We start from the raw sequence: 22,126 nt of genomic DNA on the forward strand, positions 1-22,126 counted from the left end.
CAAACCAAACAATGCTCTTACCATATTTTGGGAGGAGGGGGTCTGACTACTCTGGCTAAAATTTCAAGTAGTTGGGAATGAATTCCCTTGACTCATATCTGATTTTAAAGGGAATACTTTGCTTTTCCCACCAAGATGATGTTGTTTGAGTCAGATATACACTGCTTTTATTGTATTAAGGTATGACCCTTCTATTGCTATTTCCTCAGAGCTATTTAAGAAGTATTTAATTTTATTTATTTAATTTTATCAAATTAATTTTATTTAATTTCGTCAAAGGCTTTTTCTCAGTTTATTGAGATAACCAGTGATTTTTCTTGATTCTATTTATTTATTGATTTGTATGTTGAATGATCTTCGCATTTCTGGAGGGAACTAATTTGATCAGCATGCATGATCTTTTTTAATGTGCTGGTGAATTTAATGTATAATTTAATTTAACCCTGATGTTTCTTTCTTGACGTTTTTGGTCTGGATAATCTGTTTATGATAGTAGAATGCTAAAGTCACCCACTATTGTTTTACTGAGGTCTTTCTCCCTATTTTTATCTAATAGCACTTGTTATATGAAATCAGGTGTTCCAACTGTGGGGCGTATCCGCAATTATGTCATCTTGATAATTGTTTCCCTTATCAATATGTAGTAAACTATGTTCTGTACAGTTTTGGCTTGAGGTCTATCTAGTCATATGGGAGTATGGCTTGAGATATCATTTTCCCACCTTTCTATTTTCGGTCTGTATCTGTATTTGCCAGGAAGATGAATTTCTTGCAGGCAGCAAATTGTTAGGCCTTATTTTTTGTTTTATTGTTTTGATTTTTTGAAACCCAATCTCTACATTGTCCAGGCTGTCCTAAAACTCACTATGTAGATTAAGTTGGCCTACAACTTACAGAGATCTATCTGCCTGCCTTCCTAGCTAGGCTATTAGTCTCCCCCCACCACCCCCCTTTTTTTTTTTTTTAATTCCAATCAACCAGTCTAGCATCTTTCAATTGGGGAATTTTCAAAACCAATTACCTCCAGGGTTATTGTTGAAAGTTGCATACTAGTTCATTCCTATCACATTGTTGTCTAGTTATTTTAAATAATCTGTTACTTTCTCCTTTACTCATCACAGAGGTTTCACTGTTTCCTAATTATCACTTGTTTATCTACTCTTCTGGTAAATTTTACTATTTCCCACAATCTCATGAATGTGCTTATTTTGCTGCTTTCTCCTGGCTTAGGATTCCTTTAAGTATCTTCTGTAACGCTTTTAGTGGCCATAAATCTTTTTATGCCCATTTTGAAGGCTCTTTATTTCTCCTGTGATTCTGAAAAACAATGTTGTATATAGTTATCTACACAGACTATTATTTTCTTTTAGGACAAGAAACAAAATGGCCCTCCTGGCTTTCAGATTTTGCTTCGAAATCTGTTGAAATTCTGATGGGTATGTCTCAACATTCTCCCTTGTATACTTCCAGTAATTTAATATATGCCATTTTCTTTTCTGGTCATGTCTGTTTAAGGCTTTGCTTGCCTCCTGTGCTTTGATGCTTATATCTTGCCCAAATACTTGAGAAATTTCCACTGAGTTATAAAAGTTTAGCCTATAGATCTTCACCATCTATTCTTTACATGTGTTTTCCCTCTTAATGGCATTTCATAAATCATATATATTATCATTCTTTCTTCTCTTTTTTTGTTTTTGTTTTTTTTTTTCCAGACAGGGTTTCTCTGTGACTTTGGAGGCTATCCTGAAACTAGCTCTTATAGACCAGGATGGTCTCGAACTCACAAAGATCCGTCTGCCTCTACCTCCTGAGTGCTGAGATTAAGGACATACACCACCACCACTGGCTCTTTTCTACTTTCATGTTAAGAGCTTATTTAGGGAACAATCTTTTCTTAACTACATGCCCTAAAAAGGAGTGTTGAGTTTAATTCCACACAGATTTATTTAGTGTAGTTTCCTTGTAGCTTCTCTGGTTATAGTCAGTGGGTTTTCAGAAGAACTCACTTCCTCTGTAAATCTCACAAGTATGGAGTCTTTCCTGGTAGTTCAAGAGAATACTCTGTAAAATGTGAAATAGAGTACACTCTCTGTGGTTATCCCTCCAGTTGTGTAAGCAATATGCAGTCTGATTAAGATGAAAGCAACCTATACTATGGTCCCCAGTAGGTGCTGTGTCTACAATCTGTGTCATTTCCCTATACTGTTGCTATGAGACTGAATGTCCAGGAGTAGATATTCCAGATCCTAGCTATGCTTACTTAAGGCTAGGTATCAGCTAGGAGCTTTTATTTCTCCAATTCTTCAATTAAAAATGAAATTCACACTGGGCTGGATAATGTTATTTCTCTTAGCTGGACTAGAAGTGAACTTCAGAGTAAGAACAGCAACCCATGATTGATGTGTCTGGTTCAGTCCCCAGTACTACAAAGAAAAAGGGAAATGAACAATAAGGTCTGGGAATATAGTTCAGTGGAAGGTTTGACTAGCCCAAGGTATAAAACCTCCAACACCAAAAAAAGAAAATAAAACTAAACAGTAACTAGATATAAAAATAAAGCAAAAAACAACTAAATCCTATAATAACCACAACAATCAAAAAAATCACACAATACACTAAAAGTCTAAAAAAATAAAAATAGATTACAAGAAAAACAGTAAGAAGACCTCCCAGTGGCAGAGAAGAAACACAAAAAGGTTCAGAAGAAAGCCAACAAGCCAAACAGGGCTGCAGTTCTCTTCGGTCAAAGAAGTTTCATTTTGCAGCTGGCATCAGAAACTACAGACACTCATCATTAGTTCAAGTATTGAGAATAAGTGACTGCTGAATGCTGGGCTACTATATCAAAGGGTGACATAACTGTCACTAAATCACCCCTCCAAGACTCAAGTAACATCATGGAAGAAGGGGAAAAAGAATGTATGATCTAGGGGAAGGGGAGAGGAAATGGTGTAAATGACTTCTAAACATAACATGACTGTTGTACTCAAATGCACAGCAGTTGACTACTTGCATAAGATTTGGACCCATCAACATTGTGTTGTGAAAGAAGGAGGGGTCCTTAGTGAGGCTTTATAGGACGTGAACTATTGATAGGCTGATGTGGGCAGGAGAGTTATTTGTTCAGTAGTAAAGTATCCCTGCTCCTGTAAACAGCCCTAATGAAACACATTGGGTCAAAAAATTATAAAAGCTATGAAAGTAGAAGAAGGCTAGTTGATAAGAGGGATTAGCTGGAGTGGAAAGGCAACACAAGACAGGTTAAAGGGAGGTGAACATCATCAAAATATATTATATACAATTATTTACATGCAATATTATTATTATCATTAATTATAAGCTAATTATTTTTAACCCAAAAGGAGAATTTCTTAGAGTAGAGAGAAGAACAATTACAAAAGTCACAAACAGGGATAACAAAAGAAAACCGGAGTACTGAAAAATAAAAAGGAAAGAAATAATGGAAAAGAAAACAATGAACTAGAAAAAAAGAGAACAGAATAAATATACAAAAAAAGTCAAGTCACTGAATCACACAGGCAACATTTTGTTTTGTTTTATTAGTGTTTTGGTATATTTTTGTTTTTATTTTCTTGTTTTTCTTTTTTACTTGTTTGAAGCAGTATTTTTCAAGAAGCTCAGATTGACCTGAGCTTGCAAAGTAGTCCACGCTGGTCTCTAACTCATGATCATCCTGCCTCTGACACTCCACACATATATACACACACACATCCATAATAACATATAAAAGTTAGATCTTGTACTATTTTTTTAAAATGCTTAATATAAGTTAATAACTTCGGGAAAAAAATCCTCTCTCATTTATGTGGCTCTAATGCCAGTGACATGACAATTTCCTACAATGGTGAGTCCAGGTACAGACCTTTTAAGTGCTCAGCTGTCTGAAGCTATGCATCTCTTCCATGGCTAAAGCTTTCTAAGTACAAAAATATGACCAGAGAGAAATGAAGTCAAGAAATGGAAAATACCCTAAAAGTATCTAAATTTCTTGATCTGGGTGTTCCTGGATTAATACAGCACTATTCTCCCTGTCTATGTAGCAAATAAATTACCTTTCTGTTTAAGTTGTTTTAAAGTGCTTCCTATTTTAAAAGTGCCAAATGTTTTGTTTCTCTATAGAAGCAAAAATAATAAATTGTCTATTTGCTTGTGTGACCTTAGCTTACTTGAGTATTAATGCTTATTAGTATAAATACAGTACATATTCCTGCAATCACGAACATGTGAAATGAGACAGAAGTAAAAGAGAAAATCACACATAAATACATTGACTAGTTTCACATTGAAGATTTACTCCCCAAGTAGTCAGGAACCTTCAAAATAGCTTTCAAAATAGCTTGCAATGTAAATTTTTGTGAGGTTTTAAGTCTTCACATCAGGCAGCACTTACTTTTTTCACTATCTTACATTGGGTCACTCTGCTTTCACTAGGATGTATGTTCCTTTGTGTTGCTCTGCATTTACATGCTCATTCACTTATTTTAACCAATATCCAAAGACAGTCTGACATACAGCATCAGGAAAAGAAACATAGCTGTAGTAGGATCAAGTCATGAGTCAACTTATGTCATAATACCTCTAAGTAGTCACTTCCTTTAATATAACAATTCCTACTTCTAAGTAGTCACTTCCTGTAATATAACAATTCCTACTTGCCACAATTTAGTAAAAGTAACTCTGAGCTGGGCAGTGGTGGCACACGTCTTTAATCCCAGCACTTGGTAGGAGGATCTCTGTAAGTTCCAGGCTAGACTAGTCTACAAAGTTACACAGAGAAGCCCTGTCTCAAAAACTTTCTTAAAGATAGATAGACAGGCAGCCGGGCGTTGGTGACGCACGCCTTTAATCCCAGCACTCGGGAGGCAGAGGCAGGCGGATCTCTGTGAGTTCGAGGCCGGGCTGGACCGACAGCCTGCAAAACAATACAGAGAAACCCTGTCTCGTAAAACCAAAAAAAAAAAAAAAAAAAAAGATAGACAGGCAGGCAGGCAAGCAGGCAGGCAGGCAGGCAGGCAGGCAGGCAGGCAGGCAGGCAGGCAGACAGACAGACAGACAGACAGACAGACAGACAGACAAAACCCTCTGGAACCAGGTGTAGTGGCACATACCTATAATCTCACCACAGCCTGAACCAAGAGAAATATCAGTGCCAGGACAGCCTAGGATACAGTGAGAATCTGCCTCAGAAGGAAAGACAAAGGGCTAGTGAGATGTCTCAGTTGGTCAAGTTTCTACCTCACAAGTATGAGGGCCGGAGTCAGATCCCCAGAAACCTCATAAAAAGCCAGGTAGGCATGGCAGACCCCTATAATCCCAGCACACAGGAAGTGTAAATCCCTGGAGCAAGCTGGCCAGGTAAATCAAAATAGAGAGCTCCAGGTTCAATAACTGATCCTCACTCAGAATACAAGGTGGAAAGCTATTGAGGAAGACCCCCATGTCATTCTTGGGACCACACACACACACACACACACACACACACACACACACACACACACACACACACAAACTTCTGTACATACAGATTCAAGCACGCATAAACCCAAGTACATACAACCATACATACATAAAAAAGAAAATTATCTGCCTTCTCTCCCTCTAGCACAGCAATTACAAACTATAATTATTTATGTTAGTAGTAATGAGAATCTGAGTCATTATAGTAAAATATGAAACAGAAAAGAGCAGATGATGTAGAGAAATACTGTAGTAATAGAATACACAGTTGTTTCATAGCAGAATGGATCTGATTCCTCTATTATTCTTATTCATTCAGAAAAGATCTGAGTCATTCAAAGATGACTCAGAATTCAAGTTTGGGAAATGGAAAGGATAAATCAATAAAAGAAAAGGGAAAGCTAAGAGGAATAATACATTATAGAACAAGGAAAATTCAAATATAGTCATGTTGACTTTGGTAGAATGACAATCACATGGCAACTTCCAGACTGGAAACTGAAGTTAGGAGCTTAACAGTATCAGAGGCATCTGAAAACTAATGCTGTCACTAAATCTAAAGGAACAGGTACTATCCCAAGACAAAATAACTAGAGAAACCGAGGTCTGGAAAGATAGCTCAATAGTTAAGAGCACTTACCTGCTCTTTCAGAGAACCAAGGTTCAGTTCCCAGCTGCCACATGATGGCTCACAACTACCTGTAACTCCAGTTCCAGGGTCCTATGCCCTCTTCTGGCCACAGAGAGCTCCTGCACACATGCATGTGGTGCGCAGAAACCCATATAGGATCACACACTATACAAGTTAACCTTGTGAATGAACAGAGGAGTTGCTATATTGAATAGAAGAAACATGAAGTTCACCAAATTAGAACAGAGGAGAAAAAAAGACAGAATTCAAAATCTGAAACAAGGAGTTTTTTTAAAAAAAAAAAAAAAAAAAGAGTCCCTATTTGGGAATTAAAGCTACTGGTAATAACAGAGGGGATAGTTTTAGTGAGAAAGAAGGAAACAAAATGGACTAAAGAAAGACATGCCATTCCCTTCCCTTTAGAGATTATGGAAAGGATGAACAAATAGCAAATCTTAGATTTTTGTCTTAGGCTATTAAAGATGCTTGAGTAAAATGATAAATCAATCAAAGGACCTACAGATTTTTACAAGTAGAAGAAAAAATGGTAGAATGGGTCAGTCATGGATGCTCACATCTTTAATGCTAGCTCTAAGGAGGCAAAGGCAGGTGGATCTCTGTGAATTCCAGGCCAGCCTGGTCTACAAAGCAAGTTCCAGGACAGCCAGGGCTACATAGTGAAACCCTGTCAATAAATAAATAAATCTTTCTAAAAGGAAAAAAATAGTAACCATAAGGTAAAAAGAGAACACCCCTAGGCAGGCAGGCAACTAGGCCTTAACCTCTTTAATTAAAAACAAAATAGGTCAGAGATAACGTAGCCCGCCAGAGGAATAAGAGGTCCAGACCCTTTTCTCCAGTAAGAGAAATACTTAGATTAACAATTATGGGTTAAATACTTAAGTCAGAGCTAGCCAGTAAGAAACCAAGCAAACAGCCAACAGCTTCATAATTAATACAGTGTCTTGTGTGTTATTTGGGGACTGCAACTGTGGCAGGGCCCAGGCAGATGGCAGGGAAGGCTGCACTCTACATATGATGTCAGCATGTGGGATTGAATTTCCAGGTAGAATGACAAGAGCTTAAAAGGGATTTTAGAAACAAAAGAACAGAGAGAAGCAAGGCTTTTTGGTAGCAGCATTTTTCTCAGGTGGGCTCTGTTTTGCTAGAGACAAGCAGAAACTCATGTGACTCACTTAAGGGAGTCTTCCTGACTCAGCATAAGCAAGAAAATAAATAAATAAAACAAAAACCAGCAAGGTTCTTTTAAGAGGCTCTGCTAACAATTGAAAGGTGTGTACGTACAGCTGGAAGTGGCAGTGACCACATCTCCAAGCCGGCAGCTTTTGCTGGATGTCACCATAGACTGATCGATGAGCTGGAGTAAAACTTACGCCCGCCATCTTGGAAAAACTGCAGTTTAAACAGCCATAGTTTTTAATCAGATAAGACACGTGGCCAGAAAAACATAAAGATTTAAAGTAAAGTCAGATTCAGATGAAGAAAAACCTCTAAAGGTTTACAGTGTGTTTAAAAATATATGTAGGATTGGGAGAGAAAAAGAAACGGCATAGTGGTAAATAAATAGAGAAGTTGGCTGCGGTGGCACACGCCTTTAATCCCAGCACTGGGGAGTAAAACATAAATAAAGAGAGTAGCTGGGTGTAGTGGCACACGCCTTTAATCCCAGCACTCCAGATACAGAGGCAGGTAGACTTCCAAAGAGATACCCTGTCTCAGAGAAAAAAATAAATAAAAGTAAAAGAAATAGAGTAATATAAGCCACATAAAGATGGAAAATACACAGAAAGTCTGAATACTGTATGCTATTGTGTTTTTCAGTTGTTCAGTGGCTAAGGAAGGAACAACTGCTGAAATAGACTTGATTATAAATGCTGCTGAATTAATCCAACTTATATCTTTCAAAAATGCTTTGACTTCTAACTTTAAATATACGGACCAGTTACTTTGGAAAAGAGGTTTTGTTTACGTTTACACAGAAAATGAAAAGCTGAGGATTCCTTCCAGGCTTCTGTGGTTTGATGAACCAAGGCCCCCAGAAGCAGTGGGCCAGGTGTTCCAACAATTAAGACAGCTGAGAAGATGCAGCCTTACCGACCACGAAAATAAGGACTTATACAGGTTTCTGAGTTTTGTCATGATCCCATGATATGAACAGCGCCCCCATCCAGCAGGAAACAATTTGGAATGAGCTACGTCCAAATTCCCATATTGTTTATAAATCTTTGTTTTCATTTGAATGGGGTTGCTTATAACTAGTTAATGATCACAACCAATCTCTTTTTAAAGGTAAAAGGGTAATTATGGTTTGGAAATGAGTACTTTCTATGGGTATGGTTTTTCATTTATTGATACAAATTCAAGGTCAATTTTGTGAAATGTATATTTCTCCTCTTGATTAAGTATTGTGTTTACACTAATAATCTTTTAAAATATAATGCATAATTAAATACAGACTATAGATAGTTACTTATAATAGACAGAACTTATAGTTAGGTAAATTAGGTTTTCGAGATATGGAGATATATTTAAGATAGATAGTCTTCAAACCTTTCAAAGACCTTCAGAAAATGGCATTTAAAATGGTTTAGGGTTTTTCCTGACAATGAGAAATGTCTGCTCCTGGCACATCAATTACATCTGAGAGGAAGATAGGCATCGAAGAAACTCATTATGGAGTTTGCTTTCAACATGGCAAGATTAGCCATTTGGGCAAGAAACTGCTCTTGCCTGGACTGCTTGACTGTTGCTGCATAAAGTGGACATGCAGGATCCACAGGAAAGTGACTGCTGAACTCAGTCCTACAGGGTTCCTGATTCATGGAGTCTGCCAGACTTTCTTCAGGACACAGAAAAATGACTGACAGACTGCCAATACAGATGTACAGCTTAAAATTTCCTGCTTTGCTAAGAAGTCTTTCCGACACACTGTGGCCTATGGGCTGAAGATGGATGCCCCAATGTTACAGCAGAACTTCGGGTGACTGTCCAGGCAGCAAGATGTCTGTCAATTCTAGTATTTATATATTATCCTTCTATGGTCTTTGATGGAATTGAAGACAAATAGTTATAATCATAGTTTCCTTAGTTATGATAAAAGATAAGCTACATATAAGACTTTAGACTCACACAGATAGGATAGATGATAAAATACTTTCTTTAAATCTTACTAAATGTTAATGGACAAAATATTGTAACTATCGTTCTTACTTGATAACTGTTCTGTTATATATAATTTGACTATGTTAAAGTTAAAACCTTTCTTTTTATTTAGACAGAAAAGAGGAGATGATGGGAGATGCCATTCTGTAAATCTGTCTCTTATTGGTTGTTGAATAAAGCACTATTGGCCAATAAGGAAGCAAGATATGTGGGACTAGGAGTCAAGGAGGATTCTGGGAAAGAGAGGCAGAGGCAGAGACAATGTAGCCCGCCAAAAGAATAAGAGGTCTGGACCCTTTTCTCTGGTAAGAGAAACACCTAGATTAACAATTATGGGTTAATTACTTAAGTCAGAGCTAGCCAGTAAGAAACCAAGCAAATTGCCAACAGCTTAATAATTAAAAATAAATAGGTAACTGGATAACCTTCAATGTCTAAGAGCAGTATGCTAGAATCAGATACTATAGAGTTCTAGGGGTTATTTCTGTTTTTTGCTTGTTTGTTAACAGGTTCTCAACTACTAGGTAGCCCAGGTTGGTCTGGAACTCACTATGCAAACCAAGCTAGCTCAAATTCAGAGATCTACCTGTCCTTGTCTCTCCCTCTCAAGTCCAGGGATTAAAGGCCTGCACCACTATGACCAACTAGTAGAAAGGGTTTGAAACAGTCCTTATAAAAAATGGAAAAGAACTTCTAACCTGTGTTAGTATTTTACAATCTCTCTCTTTTGCTCTCTATCTTTTCTTTCTCTCTTAATAACTGAGTGTGGATCACCACATATTTCCCAGGATGGCCTCAAATTCATGATCCTCCTGCTTCAGCCTTTGCATACCACTTCTCTTAGTTAACAGAATATTCTCTAATTAATTGTTCATCTCATGTTCACAAATTCTTCAGTGTATTTAATCTAATTGCTATTCTTTTAAAATAAGTTTTCTATATCTGATCTAATGACATTGTTTCTTTTCTATTGTATGTTGTCCCAGATAATTTTCACTGTTATAAACTACTGCTTTAATGTGATTATTGTTTTGCTTTGCTGCTTTGCATATGTATAAAAGTTCTATTTGATTTCTTTAAAAAAAATAACACTTAACAGGGATTATGGCTCAATAGAGTGTTTGCCTAACATATACAAAATTCTTGGTTCCATTCCCAGCCCCACAAAAACTGAGTTTGGTGTCATAAAATGAGTTTAGTGGCATATACCAGTAATCTCAACACTCAGAAGTGAAGGCAGGAGGATTGGAAGTTCAAATTTATCCTTTGCTACATAATGAGTTTAAAGCCAGCCTGGGATAAGAGAAAAGATAATGGCATGAAGGTACAGCACAGGGGAGGCTTAAACAAAGAGATCTTTTGGGAGTTCAAAACCAGTTTGGTCTACTATAACAAGTCTTTCTCTATCCTGCCAACTCCCAAATAATGACATAGAGACTTCTTATTAATTATGAAAGCTCAGCCTATAGCTTAGGCTTGTTTCTAAATAGCACTTAAAACTTAAATTAACCCGATTCTATTAATCTACTTTCTGTCACGTACCACCCACTGCTTCTTCCACATCCTTTGGTGCTTGGGTGCCTAGATTTATTCCTTCCCCCCAGAAGTCCCATCTATACCTCCTGCCTACCTATTGGCCATCCAGCTCTTTATTAAACCAATTATAGCAATATATCTTCACACAGTATACAAATATCCCACAACAGTCTACATAGAGAATTCCAGGCCAGCCTGGGCTATACAGTAGTGAGACCTTGTCAAAAACAAAAGGCTGGGGAGAGATGGGACAACGAAAGTAGGAATTTGACATATCTGAGCATGGCGATGCATGCCTATAATCCCAGCAATTGGGAAGTTGAGGCAAGAGGACAGACCAAAGTTGGCTACATAATGAAACACTGTCTCAAAAATAAAACAAAATTTTAATTTATAACATCCATTTTAGCAAATATTTGAGAGAAACGTATCAAGAACAGGAATTCTAAATTTAGAAATGGCTGTATCACATAACAGTTGTACATTTATTACTACTGAAAACAAATATTCCCTGGGAGAACATGACAGATCTTTCTCTTTTGGGCTGGGGATTAAAGAGTCATGGCCTTGAGTATGCCAGACAAATGCTCTATCGTTTATGTGGCATTCCTAGCCCTTGGCTCTCACCATATAACTAAAGCTGGCCAGAAACTCACTATGTAGCACAGGTAAGCCTTGAACTCAATCATTCTGATTCAACCTCCTACCTGCTGGGATTACAATCCTGAGATAATGACTAAACTCAAGACGGGGGAGGTGATCTTTTATATTCTGAAGGCCTGAAAAGTATAGAAAGTGGGGTCTCTAGTTTTACATTGGGGTTTTCTGATTATACAATGAGTACTTAGACATGTGTATTCAATTTAGTGGGTCATTTTAAAACAAATATGGTATACCATATACTAAAAAGAGCATCCCTTAGGAAGCACTGCATTTATTCCTAGTATGCTGTCACTGCTAAAAGCATCAGAATCCAACTTTTGCAAATGCTGAAGAATCTTAACATAGTTTTTACAATACTGTCAGAAGTGATAAATCTTCATACATTAAATATTGTTTTGATTTGAGAATATTTCTGGTTATCATAAAGTGGTTTACCTAATTTAGAAATAACACTGTTGAACAAAAAGTGTGACTATAAAATGTGAAACAGTTTTTCTTATGCTGCTGTAATAACATTATCATTAAAATATATTTATATCTATACCCACCCATCTCCACAAAGGTCTGCACTGTGGGTTACCACTCATGTATTCTACAATGTTGGGTAAAAATAAATTCCAATAATTTTATAGCCATACTTCCTACTACTATCAATAATACAAGAAGTCCTGAAGGTTTCCGAGTCAAATTACTAAATATCTGAAAATAATTATAGCACTCTGATCTCTAAATTTCACTAGTTATTCAATGTCCTCTCTTTTTCATACTGCATAGAAAATGCACAGTAGCTCTTTGGCACATGCCTGACACCAGCCTACTCAAGTCTGTTGTTCACTCCTATTACAGACACACTTACATATATACGTAGACATACATACACACTACTATCTTTTTCATCACCCATAAAACCATCTTTGTCCTAGCTTGTTACCTATCCGCTATGCCCTAGATCTGTTTCCCCTACATTAGCCATGCTTTTTTTTTTCTTTAAAAAACAGACCAATCCCAACTAACTACTTTGAGCCCCAGGTTGGCACAATTTAAGCTAAAAAGTAAAACTGTTATAGCCCACCTTTTACTCACAAAAAAAAAAAAAAAACGTAAAGCAGCATAGTCTTTTTCCCATCTTCACAACCAAAGCAACCCCATTCTCAAGCAAGGTGGTGAACACTTGCAAGCCCAGCACTCAGGAGGAATAAGTATAAAGTCTGACTGGGTGAGAAACCCTATCTCAAAAGGGGGGGGGGGGCTTAAACTGTTCTCAGAATTACTCACATGAACTAAAATAATACTCATGAAAATGTTTAATTGCCCATCATGGTAATTCAAAGCAGCCCCAAATTTATTCACTGCGGACTCCTCTTGGATACTGAGTAGTTTATGAAGAACAGAAATGTGTCGATACCAATTTAGGACAATATAAAACTCCAAGATCAAGGCTCAGATCTGATGTCTGGTGAGAGCTGGTTCTGTTACACAGATGGGCACTTTTCTTTTTACTATTTTACTATTATTATTTTAAAGTGTGTGTGTGTGTGTGTCAGAGAGAGAGAGACTGACAGAGAGAGAGAGACAGAGAGAGAGAGAGAGATGTGTTAGTGCAAGAAGGTGTGTGCCAATGCACACATGTGGAGGTCAGTGGATAACTTTCAGGAGTTGGTTTAACTCCCTCCACCAAGGAATCTGGGGATTTAAACTAAAACTTGTGAAGCAAGTACTTTGACCCTCTGAGACATCTCACCAGCCCATTAAATTCTCTCTAGTGGGAAGAATGAATAGGTTTCCTTGACACTAATCACGTTCTAGAGATCTCCAGCCTTATCACCTAACCACTTTGCAAAATCCCCACACCTCTTACTACCATGAAGGTAGGGGATGGGTTCAACATGTTAGCATGTGATTTGAGGGGGATACAAACTTTAAGACCATGGCAGATTCTTTTTTTTTTTTTTCTTCTTTGTTTTTGTTTTGGTTCTTTCTTTTGCTTTGTTTTGGTTCTTTGTTTTGTTTGGTCTTTGGACTTCGTTTTTTCTGTTTGTAATTTCTTTTAAATTTGGTTTTGTTTGGGGAGGGAGGTTGCAAGGGAGGAGGGTAGATTCAAGGGGACAGAGAACTAAGTGGGATTGGAAGGCATTATGTAAAATCCACAAAGAATCAAGAAAAGTGAAAAAGAGAGGGGGGAATAGTGGAAGGCAAAGCGAATTTTCAAAACTGCTTTAAATCTGCATTTTCCCAGTTTGTAATTTTTTGTTTTATTTATTTGTTTGTTTGTTTTGGAGCAGGGTCTCACTGGCCCTCCTGTCATGATACAGTTCAAAGGGGACCTTGGCGGATTTCATGTCGGGCGAGGTTGACCGAGATGGAGGAACAAACATACCAGACAGACATAGCTTAGTGAGTTTTATCAGAAAGAGAAAAAGCAGAGGAGGAAAGAGAAAAGAGGTAAAGAGACACTGAGACAGAGAGGACAGAAGAGAAGAGGGAGACAGGAAAAGTCCTGTCTGTCCCTGGGAAACAGCAGGAAAGAGAGAGAATGAAAGAAATCGGAAAAAAGCAGGAAAGAGAGAGCAGGAAGAAAGGAGCAGAGAAAGAGGGAACAGAAAGAGTGTGTAAGTGGGCGGAGGTCTTTCTTTTAAAGGGGTCCTTTGTAGCTGGGCTGACCAGGGTAAGTGCCTGAGTGCATTCTGCCTGGTGACAGGGGCAAGCCAGTATAACGCCTGAATCCTTACACCTCTCTCCAGTACTGACAGGTATACACTACCATGCCCAGCTTCCTAGATTGCAATCTTAATTAGCTCCAAATAAATGTGATTTTTTTTTCTTTAAAAAAATGCATGAATAATAAAATTACTGAGAAGGAATACAGTAAATAAGAAACTCAACAGTAAAAATACAAATAACCCAATTTTAAAAGTAGGTAAAAAGGCCTAAATAAGCACTTTTCAAAAAGAACACAATGAAGAAATGCAAATCAAAACCACAATTTCGCACCTGTTAAGAGTGACTACCAAACTAGCGTGGTAGCACATGTCCTCTGAAGTGGGAGGCTGAGGGAAAAGTATCAAGAGTTCATGACCAGTCTGGACTACATAGCCAGACACAGAGTGACTCCCTAAACTATTACTTTAACTTAAAATAAGAAAGTTCCATGTAAATACAAATAACAACTCTTAGCCGGGCGTTGGTGGCGCACGCCTTTAATCCCAACACTTGGGAGGCAGAGGCAAGTCAAACTCCGGGAGTTCAAGGTCAGTCTGTCCTATACAGAGAGCTCCAGGACAGCCAAAGTTATATGGTGAGACCCTGTGTCAAAAAAAAAGAAAGAAAGAAAAGAATAAAGAAAAAGGAAAAGAGAAAAGAAAAGAAAAAACAAATGAAAGAAATGTGAAATGTGGCACTCTCTGAGCATCTGTGGAGGATTAGCTCTAAAACAGCCTCTCCCACTGATAACTAAAACCATAGATACCCAAATGCCTTATTTAGAAGGCCACAATACTTGCATATAACTTGTAGTAGGATGCACAGAACCCTACTTTATACTATGAGACTATACACTTTGAATTATATAGATTAGACTGTTTACAATACCAAATACAATGTAAATACTTTGTAAATAGTTAACACATTGTTTAGTGGAAAAGTCTATATATGTTCCAATTCTTTTCAAGTATTTTTAATTCTCAGTTAAAGGGTGTTATTGTTTTGCTTGCATAATATTGAAGATAGAACCAAAAACCTCATAGATACTAGACAAAAGTAATCAACCTGAGCTACAACACAGTTCTCTATGCTGAACTCAGGCATGTGGACACCATATATACGTGCATGCTTACATGTGTAAAATGGAACTTTATTTAGTCTTTAGAGGTTATAAAAGATGGGGCTGAAGAGGTGCTCAACAATTAAAAGCACTTGCTGCTCTTCCAGTGGACCAAAGTTTGATCCCCAACACCCACAATGAACAACTCACAACCACCTCTAACTTAGCTCCAAGGAATCCAATGCCACCTTCTGACTTCTATAGATATTCTTAAACACAAACATAAATAAATTTTAAAAACTAAAAAGGAAACTCTATCTATAAATAAGCCTTTTTAGTATATTGGCAATTTCGAGCTAATGGCACTTAAAAACTGCAAGTACAAAAAAACCACTCTGACCTTCCATCTTTTTCCTAAAAGAGAAGAAATCCCATGTGGAAAAAAAAAATGCCTTCCTTGTGCTAAAAAAGCAAGCAACATACTTAACAAAGTTGGTGAGTTGAAACCAAAAGAACAGTGTGCTAGTGTGTAAAAAGAGCTCTTATTAATTAAGCCACCCCATACAACTTAGCTAGTTTTTCACAACCACCAACTGTAAGTTGTAAGTGTTTCATTCTCTGTGTCACTTCCTGATGAGGGCTCAGTATAGAAGGCTTGCATTAAATACATTTCTATGTGTTTCTTCTACTCATCCATTTTATGTTAATTGAATTCTCAGACCCAGATTGAGGGGGAAGAAACACTAAAAGGATAACTAGATTTCTGCCTCCTCTACAGTGCTGTTGAGATGAACACGGAGGACATCACACAAAGTGAAACAAGCAAAGTACAGAAAAACAAACACTGCATGATGATCTCATTTCTATGTGGGATTTTAAGAAAGCAAACTCACAGAGGCAGTGAGTGTTTTCTTCGCCATCATCTCTCAGTAAAGCTAGGAAGAGTTTTTTCTCTTATTTTTTAAAATAAATAGCTGGGTGGGATGGTGCATACAAATAGTACACGCACCAGGGAGGCAGGAGGCAAAGGCAAGGTGGCGGTGGTGGGGCTACAAAGCAAAATACTAAATAAACAAGCAAGTTTTTTCTTCTATATATCAAGTGCTTCTCCCTTTCCAGATCCCAAAATAGGTAACTTACTTTCTATTCTTTCATTGCAATGGAAGCAGACAATAACAGAAGCTGTAAAAAAAAAAAATACCCTTAGAAAATATGCATATAATTCTTGATACAAACCGTTGCTTATCATTAGTTCATTTGGGGTATTAACTACACTGCTCTAATCCTCTGCAAACAGAGATTTCAGGAGTTATTCTTACCTGCTACCTGGCCCGCTAAAGCTGTTATAAAATGGACATTTTTGTTGATCTCCTTTTTTCATTTTATCTTTGTGTCATACAGTTAAGCACTAATGGCATCTCTTTTATTAAGAGGAACTGCTCTTAACTGTATATAGCAGATTTCTTTAGTTCATCATTTGGCCATTTTTAGTAGACATACTTACTCAGCATTAAGAACATCAGTATTCTTGAGATACTTACAAATTAAGTTACATATCTCTGATTATACTGACACTGACAATCTATATACAGTGTCAAGCTGTGCTAATATCTGGATAATGAAGGCCAAGACAGCTGTAATTCTGTAAGAGGAGGAAGTCAGGGTCATTCAGTAACCCTCCCTTCCTTAAGCCACGAGGATCAATCATCAAAGACAAGGAAGGACTTCTTTGGCCTCAAGAATTTCAGTAACCACCTTCCTAAAGCCCTAGAGTTTTGTTAAACTTTCTAAAGAATAAGAAAAATCTAAAATTTATGTTAAAAAGAAAGCAAAATGTTTATCATGGTTTAGCTGATTCTGAATAGTTTTCTCAAAATTTTAATCTTTTGACATTTGATTTGTGGATAAATGAACTATTCAAAAAAGGCAAGACATCAAAACTGTAACCACTTACTACTAAACATAGAGAAAATGAACCAGTCTGATCCTAAATGAGTAAGGTTCTAGTTATCCAACATACTCTCCTTGTGAACTACCAAGGGCAGGGAACACTGTACATTTTAGACTGAGTTCTCTTTAATGAATCTCGGTGTTCTGTTTTGCTTTTTACAATGTATTATTATAAAGAAGTATGCAAAGATAAAAAAAAATCCATTTTCTTAAAAAAAATAGATCCTTGTAGTCAGGAACTCTATAGACAAAGACTGAAATAACATTAAGAGACGAGAGAATGCATTCCAGGAAATTAGGCTACTAGTAGTCTTAAATAGAAAAATAGTGCTACTTGCAACCTTTCTAATCCCATACTACCTTTCTCTGTTGTTTTTGGTGTTAAGCACATGTTCTACCACTGAGACACATACCCACCAACCCATATCCTATTTCAAATGAAGTTACAGTCAATTTCACTTAACAATGTTAAAAGATAAAAACTGGCATCCTGGTCTTTTGTCTTTGCCTCAAAAAAAAATTGAAATCACTAAAACAAAACTATGCAACACACCAACTAAAGTTTTACCTGAAAAGTCTATGAACCTAAGAGAAAAAATACATCACAAAGATAAAGACAGAACAAGACCTAGCGGCGTATGACTGCAATCCCAGCACGCAGAAGTCTGATTTGAGGATCACAGCAAATTTGAGGCCAGCCTGGGCTGCAGAGTAGGTCAAACAAAACAAAAGGAACCACAAAGACAGGTTCATGAACCAGTAACATCCTCTGCTTCGCTGAGCCTCCCTGTCTTCAAGGACTGTTCCCAAGCCCCAGACACTAGATTTAGTAGAAAAGCTATTAATTATTTTCCATCTTTATCAATAAGCTAAGTTTACTGTCAACTGATTAGAAATATATAAGGTAATTATAAAATCAAGTCATTTATACGCATTGGAATACAATGAGTTTGATGGATCCTATTTGATGGTTTGTGAGGAAGATTTTTCTGTTTTTGTTTTTGTCTTTTTCATTTTGTTTTTCTGTTTGTTGGTTTAAGACAATGTCTCTATCCCAGCCAGCCTTAAGCTTCTAACCATCCTGCCATTAACGCCACATCCCATTTATACGGTGCTAGGGATCAAGATCAAATCTGATACTTTATGCATGTTAGGCAAGCATTCCATCAACTAAGTTACATTCCCCCAGCCCACTAATTTGTGCTATCTATACCCTAGACAGATTTATTCTGGTTCTAAGTATTAATAAGATTTTGTATCTTGTTTAAATTCTATTTCCCCCTTACAAAGTCATTTTTCTGACAAAGAAATACCATTTTAAGTAGTAAATCATGGGTGAAGTACTATGTAGGGTTTGGCAAAAAAAAAAAAAGTGTGCTACCCCATGTCTATAATCGCAGAACTTGGCAAGATGAGTTCAAGGCCATCCTGAGCTATATCTAGTGACTGCCAGGCCAACCAGGGCTACAGTGTAAGATCCTGCCTCACAAAAGAAAACAGACAAGCATCTTACAGGAAACTAACCCTTTATCACTCTGCATTCTGTGGTGTACAAGAATAACTCTTAAACTGACATGTATGGCCTAATTCCACAGCCCCTGTTTGACCCATATTCTATCAAAAGGAAAATGCACAGTATCATATAAATTCCAAATAGTCTCTTAGGAATTTTTTAAAAGACTCTTTAAAGATCAGTTGTAAATCTGTGTTTACTTTTGACGACGTTTTACAGTCTCATTACAATGAACTACAAGTTAAAAAACAATTCAAGCAGCAATCCAGCCTCCAAAACCAGAGAGAAACCCTGTCTCAAAAACACCAGAGCATAAGAGAACCAAAGGGAAACCTGGGCCCATCCTTACTGCTGTTGTACTCCTCTGAAAGGCACAGGTGGATGTAGAGAGTATTTCTGTTTTCAGATGTCCTGAAACCTTACTTTTGTTTCCTTTTAAGGAATAAATATACTGACTTTAAAAAAAAATCTTGCATTTGTAAAATGATATACTTCCAGATGCTATAAAAAGTGTGCAAATATCATTAGTTAAACTAAATGTTTGTACTATGCAATTTATAAAGTAAATCAATAACTGCACGGAAAGAAACCTATTTTTTAATTAGCACTCTAAGGTTCTGTTTAGTTAAGTGAAGAGCCTGAGTAACAAAAGGCTACCCTCAAAACATAAATATTTTAATGATTTTTAAATACACATTATCAATTTCTTTGTGTGGATCTAAAGAAAAAATCAAATACATTATAGTTTAGAAATTAAACAAAATGCCACAGAACGCAAAATAACTATTCTATATTCAAACAAATTCAACATCATATTATAGGACTACAAAATGACCTTGACTTTGCTGTCCAGCTACCCAAAGGGCCCATTTCCTTGCTGAAATTACCTATTTTGGGCAGGGAAAACTCACTACGCAATGGATGTATCTGCCCCTTCAAGAATCAACTTGAAGCTTTTTATTTTACTTTATAGGGAGTTCGGATTTTATAAGGCAAAAATATGCAACGTGCATAAAGGGTCAAGGACACATCTTCATGCACTGCATATAAGAGGAGTAAGAAAATGCCACAACATACTCAAGTTTTAGCACACAGTTTCAGAAAATTTACATGAAAAAGCCAAGAAACTTTAAAACTTGCATTTATCATTCATAACGATTGATTTTTAAAACTAATTTCTACTACCCAATAAATGCACCCCACAAATAACTATGTACAGTTAATATGCCCACCTCAATGCCCCTGGTACTTTAATTAAAAATATATGCTTCTCCTGGTCATAAAATCTGGTTTTAGATGTTTTAAAAGTTCAAACAGCTATTAAGCTACACTTTGCTTTGGCACTAGCTCCCCCTCCAGACCAACCTAAAATAACTGCATTTAAAAAAAAAACAAACAAGAAACACAAATTTTTGTAACCCACTAGCAAATTTCAAAATTCATCACTTTTAAGGACATTGTTACTACTAAAACAAACAAACAAAAAATTGCTGGTTAGAATTTGTTTTTTTTAAGACCATATTATATATAATCAGAATGCTTGTCTTGGTCTCAGTTCTACACACCTTAAATAAAACAGATTTATAGGAAAACAACTCAAAGGATCTTAAATTTTTAAAAATCCTTATAATACAATCTGTAGTGTATCATATTTAAATTATTTTGAATCACTCTCCCAGTCACAAGATACCCTTCATATTAACTCACTATCTGATCAAAGACATGTCTGCACGTTCCTGAAATCTATGCAAGTCACATTCCAGCTGTTCAGCTCTTCAATTCAAACAGAATTCTCGATTTACAGAACAGCAAACGAAAAACCCATGCCTCCAAACCACCCTCATATGCTCCTTATAGCCTATTCCTCTCTCGTCTCCTACATTTTTAATCGGCCTGCGATCTCAAATGTTTGTATGTGCTAAAACGCTGTAGTATTTATAATTAAGACTTCTTATTTCACAGGGACAGCAATGTACAGGAGCGTATTATTGGCACAAGACTTCTAGTCTGCCTTAAAGAAAAGCAACATCTTACTCCTTTGCTCCAGTATACAATTTCTCTCCTAGAATACTTAATAAATGATACACTCTTTAAAAGTAGTATGCATACAAGGTAGAACTTTAGTCGAGAAGATAAATAAGCACTAAATCCAGCAAGAGCAAGAAAACTAAAATAAGACCTACTTAAGAGTTTGTACGGAGCAAAGGCAAAGTTAAGTCAGTGACTTGTGATAAATTTAACTCTTAAACTGATTAAAACTTGCGTTGCATTTGTTCCCTGAAACCTTTAAGTTCGGAGTGATCTATGGGAGGGTATAGTTTTCCTGGGTTCACCCTGCGTTTGCTTTAAAGTAACGTGCAAAATTAGACACAAGAAGAAAAAACGCCAATCTCCTTGCTTTTCTCTAAGGCCTCAATGTTTAAGGCAAAACGCTAAAAGCTCACCAGGGTGCTAAACCCTAACCATGACAATGCCGTTTAACTTCAGAAATACGTCTCTGAAGATTGCAATGCCCACGTCCAAAGAACAGGTGCTGCCACGGAAAAACGCCCTCAACTCCAGCAGGACAGCCCTCGCTGAACTGATGTGACTCGTTTAACCTTCCCAAATAAGTTGAGATACTCCACAGCCGCCAGCTTGTCATTTGCAGATCAAAGGAAAGGGGATACCAAGGCACCCAAGCCATTAACTGCCCTGCCTCAGCCACTGGCCAGAGCGGATCTTTGTGCAGGTTCACCCCGATTCCCAGCCCCCGAAGTCCACACAGAAACCCCGCAAAGCAAAGGAACCCACCTTCCCACGCTCTGACCATGGGGACCCGGCTGCGGGGGTGGGGGGTAGGTGCAGAGATGCGCTGAGGGGACACCTCCCACCCCGCCCCCATCCCTGTGGTCCCAGGCTCCGGCCCCTACCCTGAACCGGGATGCGCGACGCGACGGGGCCCCTCACCCTTCCCCGCGCCCAAGCACCGCCGGGGCATCCCGGGGGCTCCCTCCCCACTTTTCCCGGGGCCGCTGGATGGGCAGCAGCAGCAGCAGCAGTTGCAGCAACAGGCCTGGGATCGGCGGGAGGAGGAAGGAGCGCCCGGAGCCCAGGCTCCACAGAGCCCGCGCCCGCCCCGTCCTGGAGCCCGCGGCGCGCGGGGCCCGGCTCCCTAACGCCCCCTTACCCGAGGCGGGAGCGAGGCGGTCGGCGCCGTCCCCCGTCGCCACAGCCACTGCAGCTGGCCGCGCCGGGAGAGTGGGAGGGGTGGCGGGGTGGAGGATGCTACTCCCGACTGAAGGGAGAGGAAGAAACGGAAACAGGAACCACGGCCGCCGCTTAACGGAGCCTTCGGCGCCACTGACTGGGGGAAAGCGCAAGGCGGCGCGAGCCAGGCAGCGGCTGACAGCGCGAGACCGAGCGCGAGCCG

The 22,126-nt window shown here is 38.1% G+C and overlaps 1 protein-coding gene across 2 annotated transcripts in view; it reads right to left on the reverse strand.

Annotated features, from left to right (window-relative positions):
* Positions 1-22,014, reverse strand: part of Fut8 (fucosyltransferase 8) — a 215,279-nt gene extending 193,265 nt beyond the window's left edge. For both annotated transcript variants that reach the window (XM_013115426.3, XM_040742877.1), the window contains exon 1: positions 21,884-22,014. The gene's annotated coding sequence lies outside the window, so the exon portion shown is untranslated. The remainder of the gene's footprint in view (positions 1-21,883) is intronic.
* Positions 22,015-22,126: the final 112 nt, after the last annotated feature.

Source organism: Mesocricetus auratus, unplaced genomic scaffold, assembly GCF_017639785.1.
Source record: "Mesocricetus auratus isolate SY011 unplaced genomic scaffold, BCM_Maur_2.0 Super-Scaffold_15014, whole genome shotgun sequence".
NCBI lineage: Eukaryota > Metazoa > Chordata > Mammalia > Rodentia > Cricetidae > Mesocricetus > Mesocricetus auratus.